We start from the raw sequence: 17,365 nt of genomic DNA on the forward strand, positions 1-17,365 counted from the left end.
TTTAGAAAACATTAATTTCAAAAGAAAAACTTAGCTAGCTTCCATAAAAATTTAGCACATTAATTTAAATGAATAAAATTTAACAGAAAAGCAAAAGTACATTATAGATACTTTGAAAGTGTTGAAATTGGCCTGGCACGGTGGCTCACACACACAGTGCTGGTAATTCCAGCACTCTGGGAGGCCGAGGCGGGTGGATCACAAGGTCAGGGGACTGAGACCATCCTGGCCAACATGGTGAAACCCCGTCTCTACTAAAAATACAAAAAAAATTAGCCGGGTGTGGTGGCGGGCGCCTGTAGTCCCAGCTACTCGGGAGGCTGAGGCAAGAGAATGGCGTGAACCTGGGAGGCGGAGCTTGCAGTGAGCCAAGAATGCACCACTGCACTCCAGCCTGGGTGACTAAGCGAGACTCTGTCTCAAAAAAAAAAAAAAAAAAAAAAAAAAGAAAGTATTGAAATATAGTAGGATGTAAGCTTCCAAACAACTTACAGTTTAAAATCTCAAAAATATAAATCTTTTACTAATGTGATATAATTTATTACTTCACATTTCTGACACTATAGTAGGAATATTAGCTTTTTTCTTTCATAAGAAAGCCCTAAACGGTCAGTTTGCTGTTCATACTTTTTCTGATGGCCAAATCCTTACTTTTTTTCCCAATTGTTTTATGGTTCTATCAGCTATAACATCATATTTGCTGATTTCATTCTGAATCTTTCCAGGTCATGGTTTTGCCTGCTTTTATGTAATATTCATTTGTGTTTTATTTTTATCCATGCCTCCTTGAAAAGCAGGAAATTCAATTTGGATTGCTATTATGTTTTTCTTTCTTTGAGTGGCTCCCTGTAGCTTCCTTCTTGCTCTGTGTTTCTCCTTTACCATGGACCCCATGTGCTGCTGGCCTGGGTGGAAACACCAAAATGATGTGCTTCCGACTTCTTCCTAAGTTTGTGGTTATAAGGTTTTCAAATTACATGCAACTTTCTATAACAGCCTTCTCATCTGGCAAATGGATTAAAATATTTACTGATATTGTCTCAATCCTAGCAACAGCCAATTGGAAATGTCAGTTTTTAAAAGATCCTATCAAGAGTGTCAACAAGAACTGGGTAACTCCTCCAAGTAAACTTAGTAAGACATCTGCAAGACCTCTGTGAAAGAAACCATCTGAGAAAGATACAAAAGATTGGAACAAATGGAGGCACACATCCTCCTGGCTGGAAGGACTCATGTTGTTGGTTTTGCCCATCCAGCACCTGGTAACACATGCTTAGTTTCTCTTTACAGTCTCAGTGGGGTGGGCCTGCCAAGGAGCCCTTCCCATCCCTGGCCAAGAGGTGAGCATTTGGCCCAACTTAGGCCAGCTGGGCTCTGCCTGGGGACTTGAAGCTTGACTGAGGGTCAAAGGGCTGAAAATGTTTGGAGACGATTCTTCTGGTTGACAGGTTCTGTAGATAGCCCCTACATCATGCCACCTGTGTCCATGGAGCTTCCCAAATTCCTGCCTCTTTCTGAGACCTGGTTCTTCACATTGTTCTTTGATTCAGTTCGCTACCTCCTACCTTTCCAGTAGGTTCTCTTTATGTTCCAGTTATCTGAAGTTAGTTTCCACTTCTTGTGAGCAAAAAACTCAACTGTTACAATTCAATATGGTAAAGATATCCCACCCCACCAAGTTAAGGAGCCAATGGGAGGCTTTTATGGATCTTTAAAAAAGTGATTCAAGTATCCATATGAAAGAAAAAATGGGTGAGAATACCACTGAGGGGAAAAGAAGAAAGAGAGAGAGAGAAAGAAAGAAAGAAAGGAAGAAAGAAAGAAAGAAGGGAGGGAGGGAGGGAGGAAGGAAGGAAGAAAGGAAGAAGAGAGAGAACAGGCATTTCCTCCACCAGATATTAAGATAAATTTAAAACAACAGTAATTAAAAATGTGTGGCCCCAACAATAGCATAGACAGATCAGTATAACAGAAATAAATCCAAGAATAATTTTAAAGTATTTAATATTTTATAAAGCGAGCATTTCAATTCACTGGGAAAATAAAAGATCATCTCATAGGAGGTCTAGGTCGGCAGGCTAACTCCCTGGGGAAAAAATATTTTTAAAATTATTAGGACCTGTCTCACATCATCATGAAAACTTAAAAATACATATGGCTTACTTAACAAATTAAATGTAAAACATAAAATGAATTTTTTTTTAAATTTCAGTGATAAGGTCTCATTTGGTTGCCAAGCTGGAGTGCAGTGGCGCAATCATAGCTCACTGCTGTCTCAAACTCCTGGGATCAAGGGATCCTCCCATCTCAGCCTCTCAAGTAGCTGGGACTAAAGGTGTATGCTACCATGCCTGACTAATTTTTTTTTTATTTCTTGTATAAAGGGATCTCACCATATTGCTCAGGCTGGTCTCAAACTCCTGGGCTCAAGCAGTCCTCCCTCCTTGCCTCCCAAAGTGCCGGGATTACAGGCCTGAGCCACCACACTCAGCCTGAAACCATTTTTTTAAAGCCCAAATACAATATGGGCAAATATAACATAAAGAAAGAAATCCAAAGAAAAGATAGATTTGATTACATAAAAATGAAAAGATTCTGTCAAAATCACCACAAATAAAAATAAAACACCAATGATATGAGAGTGACGATTTCCCTAAATCTTCTCCAATAGAAAATGGTAGCAAACTTCTGAATTGGTTGTATATTAATCAGGGTTCTCTAGAGGGACAGAACTAATAGGATAGATGAATATATGAAGGGGAGTTTATCAAGGAGTATTGACTCACATGATTACAAGGTGAGGTCCCACAATAGGACGTGTCTGCAATCTGAAGAGCAAGGAAGCCAGTTCGAGTCCCAAAACCTTAAAAGTAGGGAAGCTGACAGTGCGGCCTTCAGTCTGTGGTCAAAGGTCCAAGAGTCCCAAAGCTGAAGAACTTGGAGTCTGATGTTCTAGGGCAGGAAACTCCCAGCATGGGAGAAAGATGAAGGCCAGAAGACTCAGGCAGTCTAGTCTTTTCACATTCTTCTGCCTGCTTTTATTCTGGCTACACTGGCAGCTGATTAGATGGTGCCCACCCAGATTGAGGGTGGGTCTGCCTCTCCCAGTCCACTGACTCAAATGTTTATCTCCTTTGGCAACACCCTCACAAACACACCAGGAACAATACTTTGCATCCTTCAATCCAGTCAAGTTGACACTCAATATTAACCATCACAGGTTTGAATGAATCTTTTTCTTTTCATTGCTTCTGGAAATTGAGCCATAGTTTGATGGGCCTTCCCAATTCATGTTTATAAAGGGACTTGCCTAGATCTTTTGTGACTTTACTTTTATATTTGAATTCATTTGGAATTATCCTAATGCAAGGTGTCAGGTATGAATCCAAATCATAACATCAGGTGTCCCAACATCACTTATTAAATAGTTCATGTTTTACCTATTGGTTTGAGATGACACATGTATATCAATTAAATTCCTGTATGTATGTTTGCCTGCATATTTTAATATCTGGTAGTTCTTATCCACTCCAAACATCGATTATTGGTCTTTTAAAGAATGTTCCTGGCAGTTGTTGCTTGTGTATTTTCACATATGAAATTTGATACCAATATGTCTAATTACAATTAAAAACCTGGCATTTCTACTGGAATCTCTTTAAATGTAAAAATTAACTTAAGTAGAATTGCTATCTTTGTAATGCTCAGTTTCCCTGATCCCAGAACATGATGTGACTTTCCACTTGCTCCTGTCTTACAGGCCCATCAACTGTGTTTTAAAGTTTTCTTCATATAGGTCATATAAAAACTACTGAAGTTTGTGTATTTATTTTCTTTTCTTTTCATTTCTTTTTCTTTTTTTTTTTCAAGATGGAGTCTCGCTCTCTTACCCAGGCTGGAGTGCAGTGGCCCAATCTTGGCTCACTGCAACTTCCACCTCCCAGGTTCAAGTGATTCTCCTGCCTCAGCCTCCCAAATAGCTGGGACTACAGGCATGCGCCACCATGCCCAGCTAATTTTTGTGTTTTTAGTAGAGACGGGGTTTCCCCATGTTAGTCAGGCTGGTCTTGAACTCCTGACCTCATGATCTGCGTCCCTCGGCCTTCCAAAGTGCTGGGATTACAGGCGTGAGCCACCGCGCCCGGCCTGTGTATTAATTTTCAACCCTACTACCTTACTGAATTTGTTTGTTTATTCAGTTAATTCTCAGGTTTTCCAGGTGTAAATTTTAGAAAATTTACATCCTCCTAAATGTGACTATATTACCTTATCCTTCCCAAGTTTTTTACCTCAAATTTATTTTTCTTGTAATAGCATTGACTATTTCCTATAGTAATAGCACTGTGTAATTCTTGTAATAGCATTGACTGTTTTCTATAGTATAATGTTAAATAACAGTGAAGATACTGGTGAGGGTGGAACTTTATTGAGCATATTTATGATATGTCTCCACCAAGCAGGGTGCTGGCTTTTGGACTGAGATAGATATATTTTAACTTATAAAGGCAGTATTTCACTCTTTGTATTTTGTTTTTATCAATGATGGTTGTTAAATATTGTCCAGTGCATTATCAACATCCACGGAAATGATCATAATATTTTTTACTTATATCCTTGGTATGATAAAATGTATGAATAGAATTCATAGTAATGAACCATCCTTACATTTCTGAAACAAACATTTGGTAATGATGCATCATTCTTTTGATATGTGGCTGGATTTATTTTGCTAATATTCTGTTTAAGGATTTCATAAGTGACATTGGTCTATTGTTTGTTCTCTAAAATGTTTGTCATTCAGTATCAGTGTTATACTTCCTCCAGAGAAAAAAAATCTTAAGGTTTTTTTTTGTTTTGTTTTGTTTGTCGTCGTCGTTGTTGTTGTTGTTGTTGTTTCCCTAAGCTCTAGAAAAAGCACTTAATTTGTGGTATTCTCATGTCTCGACCTAGCGACTTTTTCTTTTTGATTAGACAAGAATAGCTTTTTGATAACCTTCTGTATTTTTCCCATAGAAATAAGACTTTTTAGATTTTCTGCCTCTTCAAGGGTCAGTTTGACTTATTATATTTTCCTAAAAATTTGTTCAATTTATCCAAATTTCAAATGTATTTGCACAGAGTTAAACAAACTTATGTCCTGTGTTTCTTTTAATTTTCTTAATTTTCTGTTACTTTCCTCCCCCCTTGATATTTCCTGTTTGCACGTTCTCCATTTTTTTTCTTGATTAAATTAGATATTGGCTCATATATTTCACTACATTTTTGTCTTTTAAAAGCCATCTTTTGGACTTATTTTGTAGTTCTGCTGTTTGGGTTTTCTAGTTAATTAATTTCAGCTTTTAAAATTTCTTATGATTTAATTCCATTTATTTTGTTGCTCCTTGCCTAACTTTTTGAGTTAGTTTAATTCCTTTTAAATTCTTACTTGTTAATTAAATTAAAATGTAAAGTAATGCATTTTTCTCTGAGCATTTTAGTGGCATATCATAACTTCTGATATGCAGTATCTTTATTATGTTGTTTTCTTTTTTTTTTTTGGTTTTTTTTATTATTATACTCTAAGTTCTAGGGTACATGTGCACAATGTGAAGGTTTGTTACATATGTATACATGTGCCATGTTGGTGTGCTGCACCCATTAACTCGTCATTTACATTAGGTATATCTCCTAATGCTATCCCTCCCCCTTCCCTCCACCCCACAACAGGCCCTGGTGTGTGATGTTCTCTGCCCTGTGTCCAAGTGTTCTCATTGTTCAGTTCCCACCTATGAGTGAGAACATGCAGTGTTTGTTTTTTTTGTCCTTGCCATAGTTTGCTGAGAATGATGGTTTCCAGCTTCATCAATGTCCCTACAAAGGACATGAACTCATCCATTTTTATGGCTGCATAGTATTCCATGGTGTTTATGTGCCACATTTTCTTAATCCAATCTATCACTGGTGGACATTTGGGTTGGTTCCAAGTCTTTGCTATTGTGAATAGTGCCTCAATAAACATACGTGTGCATGTCTCTTTATAGCAGCATGATTTATAATCCTTTGGGTATATAGCCAGTAATGGGATGGCTGGGTCAAATGGTATTTCTAGTTCTAGATCCTTGAGGAATCACCACACTGTCTTCCACAATGGTTGAACTAGTTTACAGTCCCACCAACAGTGTAAAAGTGTTCCTATTTCTCCACATCCTCTCCAGCACCTGTTGTTTCCTGACTTTTTAATGATCACCATTCTGTTGTTTTCTATTCGTTCTATAATTTGGGACTGTACTTCCTCTTTGATGTAAAAGTTGTTAAAATAAAATCAAGTTACTTGGTATGTACCTTTCCTTCTGTTAAATGTACTTCTTTTTCTTTTCTTTCTTTCTTTTTTTTTTTTGAGATAGAGTCTCACTCTGTTGCCCAGGCTGGAATGATGCAGTAGCGTGATCTCAGCTCACTGCAACCTCCGCTTCCCAAGTTCAAGCAATTCTCCTGCCTCAGCCTCCCAAGTAGCTGAGATTACAGGCGTGCACCACCAGACCCAGCTAGTTTTGTTTTTTGTTTTGTCTTTTTAATAGAGATGGGGTTTCACCATTTTGGTCAGGCTGGTCTCAAACTTCTGACCCCAAATGATCTGCCCATCTCAGCCTCCCAAAGTGCTGGTATTACAGGCATGAGCCACCATGCCCAGCCCTTATTTTTCTATTATTTGATATATCTGCTTAAAATAATGTTCTTTAATACCCAACTATTGCAAATGAGGCAGCAGCAAATGAACTCTATTTTCCATCTTTTTCTCCCTTCTTCCTCTTATTTTTTTGTTAGCAGCATCATTTCTACGTTACCAAAGCTTTTCATATGTATGTTCTGTTTTGCCACCCACATTGTTTTCATCTTAGCTCTTCAGTAAATATACTCAACACTCAGCACTGATCATTTTTGTCATCGCTAGGTTGCCTGAGTATTGTCCTCTAGTCATTTTCTCATAAAGGCAAGAAATGATATTTCCCAAATGTCACATTTTTTTCAAAACTGTTTGCCTTTAGACTTTTTATTTGAAGAACAGTCTTACTGGATCTAAAATTTCTGACATATTTTATTTCCTTTGGTTTGTATAGATATTTCTCTACTGTCCTTCGACCTAGAAGGTAGCTGTGGAGAATTCTGAGACCAACATAAGTTTTCTCCCTTTTAAGTGACTTGGTCTTTTTTTGTCTGGCTGTTCAATTATTTTTCTTTATATTTAAAATTCAGTAACATAGGATATGGCTTTGTGAGATAATATAAAGGATCAGATTTTCCAACTAAGCTCTCAAGAATTAGACCTGCCTCCTTATTAGTAATTCAAAGGACATAGTAACTGCAAGAGACGGGGAAAGCATGAAGTCAAAGTGTCAATGCAGCTCCTCAAGTCCTTTCCTGCCACACTGGGACACTGTTCCCGGCTGAGCAGCTGAGGACTCCAGGTGATGTGCGAAGAGTATTGCTTTCTTTTTTTATTATTCTTTTCCTTCCTTCCTTCCTTCCTTCCTTTCTTCTTTCTTTCTTTCTTTCTTTCTTTCTTTCTTTCTTTCTTTCTTTCTTTCTTTCTTTCTTTCTTTCTTTCTTTCTCTCTCTCTTTCTTTCTTTCTTTCTGTTTTATTTAGACAGAGCCTCACTTTATCACCCAAGCTGGAATGCAGTGGTGTGATCTTGGCTCACTGCAGCCTTGACCTTCCAGGCTCAAATGATCCTCCTGCCTCAGCCTCCCACGTAGCTGGGACTACAGGCGAGTGCTACCATGCCTGGCTAATTTTTGTATTTTTTTGTAGAGATGGGGTTTTGCCATATTGGCCAGGCTGGTCTTGAACTCCTGGGCTCAAGTAATCTTTCCTCCTCGGCCTCCCAAAGTGCTGGAATTACAGGCATGAGCCACTGAGCCTGGCTTTAAAATAGGGTATTACTTTCAATCATGAAACAGCACAAGGTATATCCAATAATTGGCATTTTCCTTCATTTTGTTTCCCCTAGGTTCGATGTGACCATTTCTCTTTTCCTTCCTTTCTCCCCAGACATCCTCAGGGTAGAGAGGATGAGGTACAGACCAGCTTCTAACCCTTCATTCCTACCTGGTGTTGATCGTTCTGGGTCAGTTTTCCTTGACATAGGGTGTGCTCTTCCAATATGTGGGTTGCCGTGGTTGGAATGTTTGTGTGACTCCAAAATGCATATGTTGAAATCTAATGTCCAACGCAAAGTATTAAGAAGTGAGGCCTTTGGGGTGTGATTAGATCATGAGGGCTCTGCCCTCATGAATGATATTAACACCCTTAGAGAATGAGCTTGAGGGAGCCCTTTTTGCACTTTCACCACGTGAGGACACATAGAAGCAACCATCTATGAAGAACAGGCCCTCACCAGACAATGACTCTGCTGGTGCCTTGATCTTGCACTTCCCAGCCGTCAGAACTGTGAGCAATAAATTTATGTTGTTTACAAATAACCCAGTCTAAGATATTTGGTTATAGCACTTCAAACTGACTAAACAACAGGTTCAAGTCTTCAGTTATTTCAAGAATAATTTCTTTAATGAAATATTTTCATATTCGTTCTGTTTCAGTGTATTCGCTCTCCTCAGGAACTCCAAGTATGCATGTTTTTAAAATCTCTATGCCTGTCTTCTCTACCTCTCACTTTATCTTTCATCGTTTTATTTAATGTTTTACAATTTTTTTTATTTCAATAGTTTTTGGGGAACAGGTGGTGTTTGGTTACATGAATAAGTTCTTTAGTGGTGATTTCTGAGATTCTGGTGCACCCATCACCTGAGCTGTGTACACTGTACCCAATGTGTAGTCTTGTATCCCTCGCCACCCCGTACCCTTTCCCCTGAGTCCCCAAAGTCCAATGTATCATTCTCATGCCTTTGCGTCCTCATAGTTTAGCTCCCATGTATGAGTGAGAACATATGATGTTTGGTTTTCCATTCCTGAATTACTTCACTTAGAATAATAGTCTCCAATTCCATCCAAGTTGCTGTGAATGTCGTTATTTCGTTCCTTTTTATGGCTGAGTAGTATCTCATGGTGTGTGTGTATGTGTGTATATATATATATATACACACATACACACACACGTATATATACACGTATGTATATATGTATACATATATAGACAAAGTATGTATATGTATATATGTATACATATATAGACAAAATAGACATATATATATATCACATTATCTTTATCCACTAGTTGATTGATGGGCATTTGGGCTGATTCCATGTTTTTGCAATTGTAAATTGTGCTGCTATAAGCATGCATGTACAAGTATCTTTTTCATGTCATGACTTCTTTTCCTTTGGGTAGGTACCTAGTAGTGGGATTTCTGGATCAAACCATAGATCTACTTTTAGCTCTTTAAGGAATCTCCATACTGTTTTCCTTAGTGGTTGTACTAGTTTACATTCCCACCAACAATGTAAAACTGTTCCCTTTTCACCACATCCATACCAGCATCTATTATTTTTTTATTTTATGATTATGACCATTCTTGCAGGAGTGAGGTGGTATTGCATTGTGGTTTTGATTTTCATTTCCCTGATAATTAGTGATATGGAGCATTTTTCCATATGCTTGTTGGTCATTCGTATATCTTCATTTGAGAATTGTCTACTCATATCCTTAGCCCACTTTTTGATGGGATTGCTTGATTTTCTCTTTCTGATTTGTTTGAGTTCTTTGTAGATTCTGGATATTAGTACTTTATCAGGTGTATATAGTGTGAAGATTTTCTCTCACTCTGTGGGTTGTCTGTAAACTCTGCTGGTTCTTTTGCTGTGCAGAAGCTTTTTAGTTTAATTAAGTCCCATCTATTTATTTTTGTTTTTGTTGAATTTACTTTTGGGTTCTTGGTCATGAAGTCTTTGTCTAAGTCAGTGTCTAGAAAAGTTTTTCCAATGTTATCTTATAGAGCCTTTATGGTTTCAGGTCTTAGATTTAAGTCTTTGATCCATCTTGAGTTGATTTTTGTATAAGGTAAGAGATGAGGATCCAGCTTCATTCTTCTACATGTGGCTTGCCAATTATCTCAGCACCATTTGTTGAATAGGGTATCCTTTACCCACTTTAAGTTTTTGTTTGCTTTGTCAAAGATCAGTATGCTGTAAGTATTTGGCTTTATTTCTGGGTTCTCTATTCTGTTCCATTGGTCTATGTGCCTATTTTTATACCAGTACCGTGCTGTTTTGGTAACTATGGCCTTACATTACAGTTTGAAGTCAGGTAATGTGATGCCTCCAGATTTATTCTTTTTCCTTATTCTTGCTTTCCTTATGTGGGCTCCTTTTTAGTTCCATATGAATTTTAGTATTGTTTTTTCTACTTCTTTGAAGAATGATGGTGGTATTTTGATTGGAATTGCTTTGTTTCTAGATTGCTTTTGGCAGTATGATCATTTTCACAATATTGATTCTACCCATCCATGAGCATGGGATGTGTTTCCATTTGTTTTTGTCATCTGTGATTTCTTTCAGCAGTGTTTTGTAGTTTTACTTGTAGAGGTCTTTCATGTCCTTGGTTAGGTGTATTCCTAAGTATTTAGTTTTCTCTTTTTGCACCTCTTGTGAAAGGGGTTGAGTTCCCGATTTGATTCTCAGCTTGGTCGCTGTTAGTGTATAGCAGAGCTACTGATTTGTGTACATTAATTTTGTATCTTGAAACTTGGCTGAATTCCTTTACCAGTTCTAGAAGCTTTTTGGATGAGTCTTGGGTTTTCGAGGTATACCATCACATCAGCAGCAAACAGCAACAGTTTGATTTCCTCTTCACCAATTCGGATGCCCTTTATTTCTTTCTCTTGTCTGATTGCTCTGGCTAGGACTTCCAGTACTGTGTTGAATAGATCTTCAATCATTTTACATTCCCTATTGCAATTTGACTTTGCTTAATTTTTCTAATTTCTAGCATCTATCTGTTTACCAAGTTTTCCCTAGTGCAATTCTTCCTTTGTCCTTTCAATTTGATTTCCATTTCTATGATTTATTATTCTTTTAGCTCTTTCCTGAGTGCTGTCAACTTGCTTTTCATTTTCTCCAGTAGTCTTGCTGTCTGTGCCCTGAGATCTTGTGTTTTTGCTTTAAGGGCTCTTAATATTGAATTCAATCAGAGGTTTAATATTCAATAAGAGATTTCTTGGCAGTTGTGTCTGTGAGTATGTGTGAATATCCTTCCTCTAATAATTTTCACTACTCTTTCCTGTATTTTTTTCTTATTATATCAATGCTATGCTGGCTTTTGTTTCAAATTATTCACTATCACATAAGTCATATTTTCCAGCTAATTGAAAGAGCTTGCTTGAGAGAAGGAGAGTCAACTCCATGAAGATAGATTATTCCTATGTTATTGAATTACCTGGGAAGAATTATCTTCCCAAATCAACCTAGCAGGGCATCCACCCTCAGCCTGCACTGCGCATCCTTGTTTTGGGATCTGTTGGTCTGTCCTGAGGTTCATCCTTTGCACTGGAAGCTTCTGAGTGAGCCCTCCCTCCAGAGGCAGAGATTGTTTTCGCTCAGGTCTGCTGCCACCCGGCCAGCTGGCCCTTCCTTCACCAAGCATCTCTGCTCCACTTCCACTCTGCATGGCCTCTGCTCAGTCTCCTTTCCATCCTCCCAGATCTAGCAGCTCATGCTGTGTGCATGGGATGTGGAGTTATCACTTTAGGGGGTGAGTCTGCCACCTCTAGAAGCTGTGTTGTTGCTGCCGTGTCCTGAGCCCTGCCTCCTCTGAACGTCCTGCTCTGCACCCCCATGCTAGCACCACCACAGTTCCCCAGTTGTGGCTCTTGAGCTGGCCCCACCTGTCTGGGCTGTCTCAACAGTTTTGGGTTTGCCTGGATTTCACTGCATCTTGAGCTGGTAGGGGTTATACTGTGCACCACCCCATAGGCACACACAGAGCCAGGCAGTGTGGTGAACAAAGGCAAATGTTCAATGAACACTCATTTCAAGGTCTTCACTCTAAATGAGAAGATCCCATCTATCCCATGTTGTCTTAGTCTGCTTGGGCTGCCATAGCCAAACACCAGAGACTGAGCAGCTGGAACCACAAAAATGTATAATCTCACATTTGTGGAGACAGGAAGTCCAAGATCAAGGTTCGGCCAATTTAGTATCTGGTGAGGGCTCTTTTCCTGGCTTGCAGGTGACCACCTTCTCACTGTGCACTCACATGGCCTTTCCTGGATGCATGTGCACAGGGAGAGAGCAGGAGCAAGCTTTCTGGCGCCTCCTTATAAGAACATGAATCCTATTAGATCATCTGACCTCGTTTGGACTTAATTTCTTCCTTAGAGGTCCCATCTCCAGATACAGCCACACTGGGGGTTAGGACTTTAACATATGAATTTGGGGAACACAAACATTGGTTTATAACACATGTAAACCACAACTTATGGCAGGAAATGATGTCATGAGAAGTAGAATTAAAATCACCAAGGAGGGAATGGAAGAGAAGATGCTCCTTCCCGTCAGATCATGAAAAGGGTATCATTTGAACTGAGATGAGCAGGATGGGTAGGCTTTGTACATCCAGAGATGGGGGGATGCTCCAGGTGCAGAAGCCAATGCAAGCACAAGTGGGCAAACATAAGGCACTAGACTCTGGGCTGGAGCGGTGGAGAGGTGGGGCCAGCTCAAGAGCCACAACTGGGGACCTGTGGTGGTGCGAGCTTGGGGGTGCAGAGCAGGACGTTCAGAGGAGGCAGGGCTCAGGACACGGCAGCAAGGCTACTGGGAAAAACACCCTCAGGAGTGAGGAAGAGCAGATCATTGCCATCGAGGAAGCCCTTGGCTCCTGTGGAGAGATCTGAGACTTTGCCTCAGCACAGTCCTCAAAGGTATCTGCATGGGATGGAAGTGGGGTGGCAGCAGCTGGCATGGCTGGAGCTGTACCTTAGAAAGGGTAAGCTTGCAACACAATGTAAAATACATTGGACAGTAAGGCCAGATCAAAACATTGGCGTACAACTGCTAAAAAATAACAATAGCCAAAAATCAAGATGAATTTTTTTTTTGCTATATGAAATCTAGATAGTGTACATTTAATTTCATTTAATTTCAGAAGTAGAAATCTATAGCAAGATCTCTAGTAAATGAACCTTCAAATTTATCATTATGAAGACAAAATTTAAACATCTTATATTCAATAATTACCAATTCTAAGCAAAATTCAGAATTCATAGAGTAATAATATATAATTGAAATAAGTGTATATGAGGCAGGCTACATTGAGCTAATCTTTTGATCTAGTAATTCAACAGCATAGGAAAAGGAATGAGGCCCACCCAATTTTGGCATGCATTCCAAATTCAATTAACTTTAACCGATATCTTGACAGCATTCTTTCCTTTCTTATTAAAACAAAATCTCTTAAATGTTCAAGATAAAATCAGATGAGTATCATGTGCACAAGAAGCAGATCAAGTTTTTCAAGAATCTTTAAAAATAATGTAGATTAAATCAATAGAAATAGAAGCATTAATTTGAATATTCAGAACTTTTTTAAAATTATTGTTTGGGTCACTTGAAAAAAAGTGCAATTTTCTTTTCCTCACTGAATAAAGCATTTGGATAATATTAAGACATTTAAAGTAAGCCACCAGAGAAGAAAAGTTTCACCATAGTTACGCTCATTGTAAGTCAAAGACTTTGAGGTGATATACAAATTATGCTAATGTTAATATACACACAGACTTAAGAAAAAGAAATTTTCCCACCCCACCAAGTAATTAGCAGGTCAAATCTGTGCTCTTAGAACCAAAAAGTGAAAATCTAAATGAAGTCCTTGGTCAAGAAGTCTTGACTGAAAAGCTACCTCCTGTGTCTCCAATTTACCCCCTACAAAAATATTTATTTCTCTTATCTCTTTATCAAAAGAAATTCATCTGGGCCGGGTGCAGTGGCTTAGGCCTGTAATCCCAGTACTTTGGGAGGACGAGGTGGGTGGATCACCTGAGGTCACGAGTTCAAGACCAGCCTGACCAACATGGTGAAACCCCATCTCTACTAAAAATACAAAAAATTAGCTGGGCATGGTGGTGTGCGCCTGTAATCCCACCTACTTGGGAAGCTGAGCCAGGAGAATCACTTGAAACTGGGAGGTGGAGATTGAAATGAGCTGAGATCACACCACTGCACTCCAGCCTGGGCAACAAGAGTGAAACTCCATCTCAAAAAAAAAAAAAGAAAAGAAATTCATCTTAAAGGTTTTGGATTTAGCCATGACAAGACTTACACCATCCAGTGTGTACTTTTCTTCACTTTCTTTTAGACATAAAAAACAATGGGAAGCAACAATTTCTTTCTGCAAACACATGGCCCCAAATTGCTCAATCACCAAGCCCTTCTACAAGGAAAGCCTTTGCATCCATTGTTACAATGACCTGCCACTGGGGCAAATTTTGTGTAAACATGTAAATTTTAGTGGTTATCATTTTATTAAAAAAAGAAGCTCTTGAATGTTTTTTACTACTGATTCTTGGCATTCTGTGTCTTTTGTGTATGTATAATTTAAAAATCACTTTGAGCATTTATGCACATTACTATATGACATGATAATTTTCATGCAAAAAATCAAAATCAAGTTTTAGATTAATTTAAAGGATATCTGTAATATACACTCAGTTTATAAATGTGGGTGATGTGGATGTAAAGAGACAGACATGACCTTTCCTGACTCTGGTTTGTGGCAGATGTGTATTTTAGTGTCTGAGCTTTCCAGCCATGAACACAACATTCCTGATGATTTCCAAAAAGCGCTTAACTCGAAGATGTGGAAATTGCAATGAAGGAATCAGTCCTTCTAACTTGTAGCCAGCAATTATATATCCAAAAAGATTGGAACTAGGGATCAAACCTGAACAAAGAAATAGATATGCAATTTGATTAAGATTATGTTTTTCAGATTAGGATGTCTTAAACACAATGTTACGGATAAATCAATGTGTTAGGTTTTTCCAATAAAAACAAATTTAGGCCAGATGCGGTGGCTCACACCTGTGATCCCAGCACTTTGGGAGGCCAAGGCCGGTAGATCACTTGAGGTCAGGAATTTGAGACCAGCTTGACCAATGTGGTGAAACCCCATCTCTACTAAAAATACAAACTTAACTGGATATGGCGGTGCGTGCCTGTAATCCCAGCTACTTGGGAGACTGAGGCAGGAGAATCACTCAAACCCAAGAGGCAGAGGTTGCAGTGGGCCAAGATCAAACCATTGCACTCCAGCCTGGGCAACAAGAGCAAAACTCTGTCTCAAAAAAAAAAAAATTAAATAGGGTTTAATAAACAGATTTATTTTGAATTTTTAATTATTGCAATCCAAAGAATTATACAATTATAAAACTGTAGGTTATCTGGAAGATTATCTTGTCCCTCTTGCCATCCTGCATAAAAACAAGCCAAGGTTCAGAGAGTTTGCTGCCAGCCCGGGGCCAGGCCAGCAGCTGCTGGACGTTCTGACCTCAGTCCCAGACTGTCAGCTCCTTTAGAGGGGAGTCATCTTCCGTTCCAGCCGGTATCACTGCCCTCTGGCCCCACAGAGTTCACGGGCATGCATTTCTTCCACGCACATGCTGAAGAACAGTGGTCTGGCAGAGAGCCTTGAACTAGGAACTGGGAGATGTGAGTGATTATTAGAAAATTGCTCATTAAAGCTCATAGTGTGTTTAACAGATTAATGTTATTTTATTTTAGATATTTTTATTTTAGATTTTTAAAACCATCTTATTCTAGATGTTTTAAAGCAAGAAATAAAACCGGTATTGAAACACATGACATCATATAAGTGCTCTTCCAGCATCTTGATGGTATTTGAGTTCCGGATGTCCAGAGCCGCCCCCAACCCCCGCCCCCCGCCTCCCTTCTGATGCCTCTCAGGGACTCGGCCTTCATGTGTCCAAAGGCAAATTCCTGCCCTTCTGTCTACTCAAGCCTTTGTCCTCCGCTGTTGCCCCTGCTAAAGCTGTTGCCATCTATCCCTTCGCACAAGAGAAATACAGGTATCCCTCTCTCTCACTTTATCAAATTCAACACTATGTTCTAGCTGTTTTTTAATTTTCCAAAATAGGTCTTCATTTCTCTACCACCCTAAACCAAGCCACTATCATCACATTGCCTGGGACAGTGCCGTAGCCATTGACCTTCACACCCATCAAATATTGTCCAAACAGCAGCCTCGACTCAAAATCAGTCATGCACTGGTCCACTTGAGCCTTCCTTGGCCTCCTTTTGGCCCTTAGAATAAGGTGACCACCCATCCCAGGGACCTCAGGGCCGGCATCACCTGACTCCTGCCTGCTTGTCCAGCCTCCCCCAGACACCCCTCTCCCCACCCCACCTGCAACTCCACCGGACTCATCTCTGCTTCTGAACAGATCCAACTCTCCCCTACCGCAGGGCCTTTGCGCAAACCCTTCTCTTTGCCTGTGATCCTTTACGCCCCTGTCTCCTTCCTTGTTCGTCCCTCCCGCTTCCCCTGACGCATCCCCACTCGGGCAGCACCCCCACCCCGCCAGCCCCAGTCCAGGCTAGATCTCCCGTCTAAGCTCCCACAGCACAGTAGCAGTGATGATTTATTTAAAGCTCCTCTTCCCTGCTAGAGTGAATCCCCATGAGGTCAAGGACCGGATCTTTTCTGTCAACCACTGTATCCTCAGTTCCTAGCACAATCCTGACATCTTTAATCTCTGCTTCACATCATGGCGGGAGAAGCCAAAGGGCCGCGGAGATATTTGCCAGAGAAGCAATTAGGAAGATGGCCCAGCCCAGAGAGCTGGAGCAGAAATGAAGTCCAAGGAAAAGAATGCACCGTCCGTGATGGGGAAGGAATAATAACCACAGCTCCTGCACAGGCAGAGCAGCTCGGATGCCTGTGTCATAAGGAGCAGAGCTGTCATGGATGCATATACTATGTGCGACTCTGTGTAAATTCCTCTCAGGTAGATGACAGCATCTAGCAAAGAACATTGCCCACAGTAGGTGCACCATCCGCCTCGACCGGTTTGATTTGACTGTAGACTCTGAAAGGAGCCTCACTGTTCAGCTAGGCTGCTGGAAGGGACTGAATGACTCAGCACTCCATCCCTTCATGACAGAGGCTCCTTGTCTTGAACTTGGAGGAAAATGCTCTATTGCATGGTTCTGTCGTGTAAATCACTTTTAAAAATTATTTTTCCCTCTATAAAAGTATGCATATTTTGGAGCATGATCTATCTTTATGCAAGTGGAGGGGTGAACGGAATATTTCATCAGGATAACCATTTACTGACAATTCATGCTATTTTATAGTCCATGTCTTTTGGAATGGATGGGAGTTCGTTATTCAGTGGTTTATAAAATCTTCCAGA

The 17,365-nt window shown here is 39.8% G+C and overlaps 1 protein-coding gene and 1 long non-coding RNA gene across 17 annotated transcripts in view; one reads left to right on the plus strand and one right to left on the minus strand.

Moving 5' to 3' along the window:
• PACRG (parkin coregulated) overlaps window positions 1–17,365 on the plus strand; it is a 640,692-nt gene that overhangs the window by 536,178 nt on the left and 87,149 nt on the right. The gene's annotated exons all lie outside the window — the stretch shown is intronic.
• Window positions 13,004–17,365, minus strand: part of LOC103786356 (uncharacterized) — a 44,082-nt gene continuing 39,720 nt past the window's right edge. For all 8 annotated transcript variants that reach the window (XR_004672254.3, XR_008625816.2, XR_004672253.3 and 5 more), the window contains one exon: window positions 13,004–15,632. This is a non-coding gene — a long non-coding RNA (uncharacterized LOC103786356). The remainder of the gene's footprint in view (window positions 15,633–17,365) is intronic.

This window comes from Pan paniscus, chromosome 5 (assembly GCF_029289425.2).
Source record: "Pan paniscus chromosome 5, NHGRI_mPanPan1-v2.0_pri, whole genome shotgun sequence".
Taxonomy (NCBI): Eukaryota; Metazoa; Chordata; class Mammalia; order Primates; family Hominidae; genus Pan; species Pan paniscus.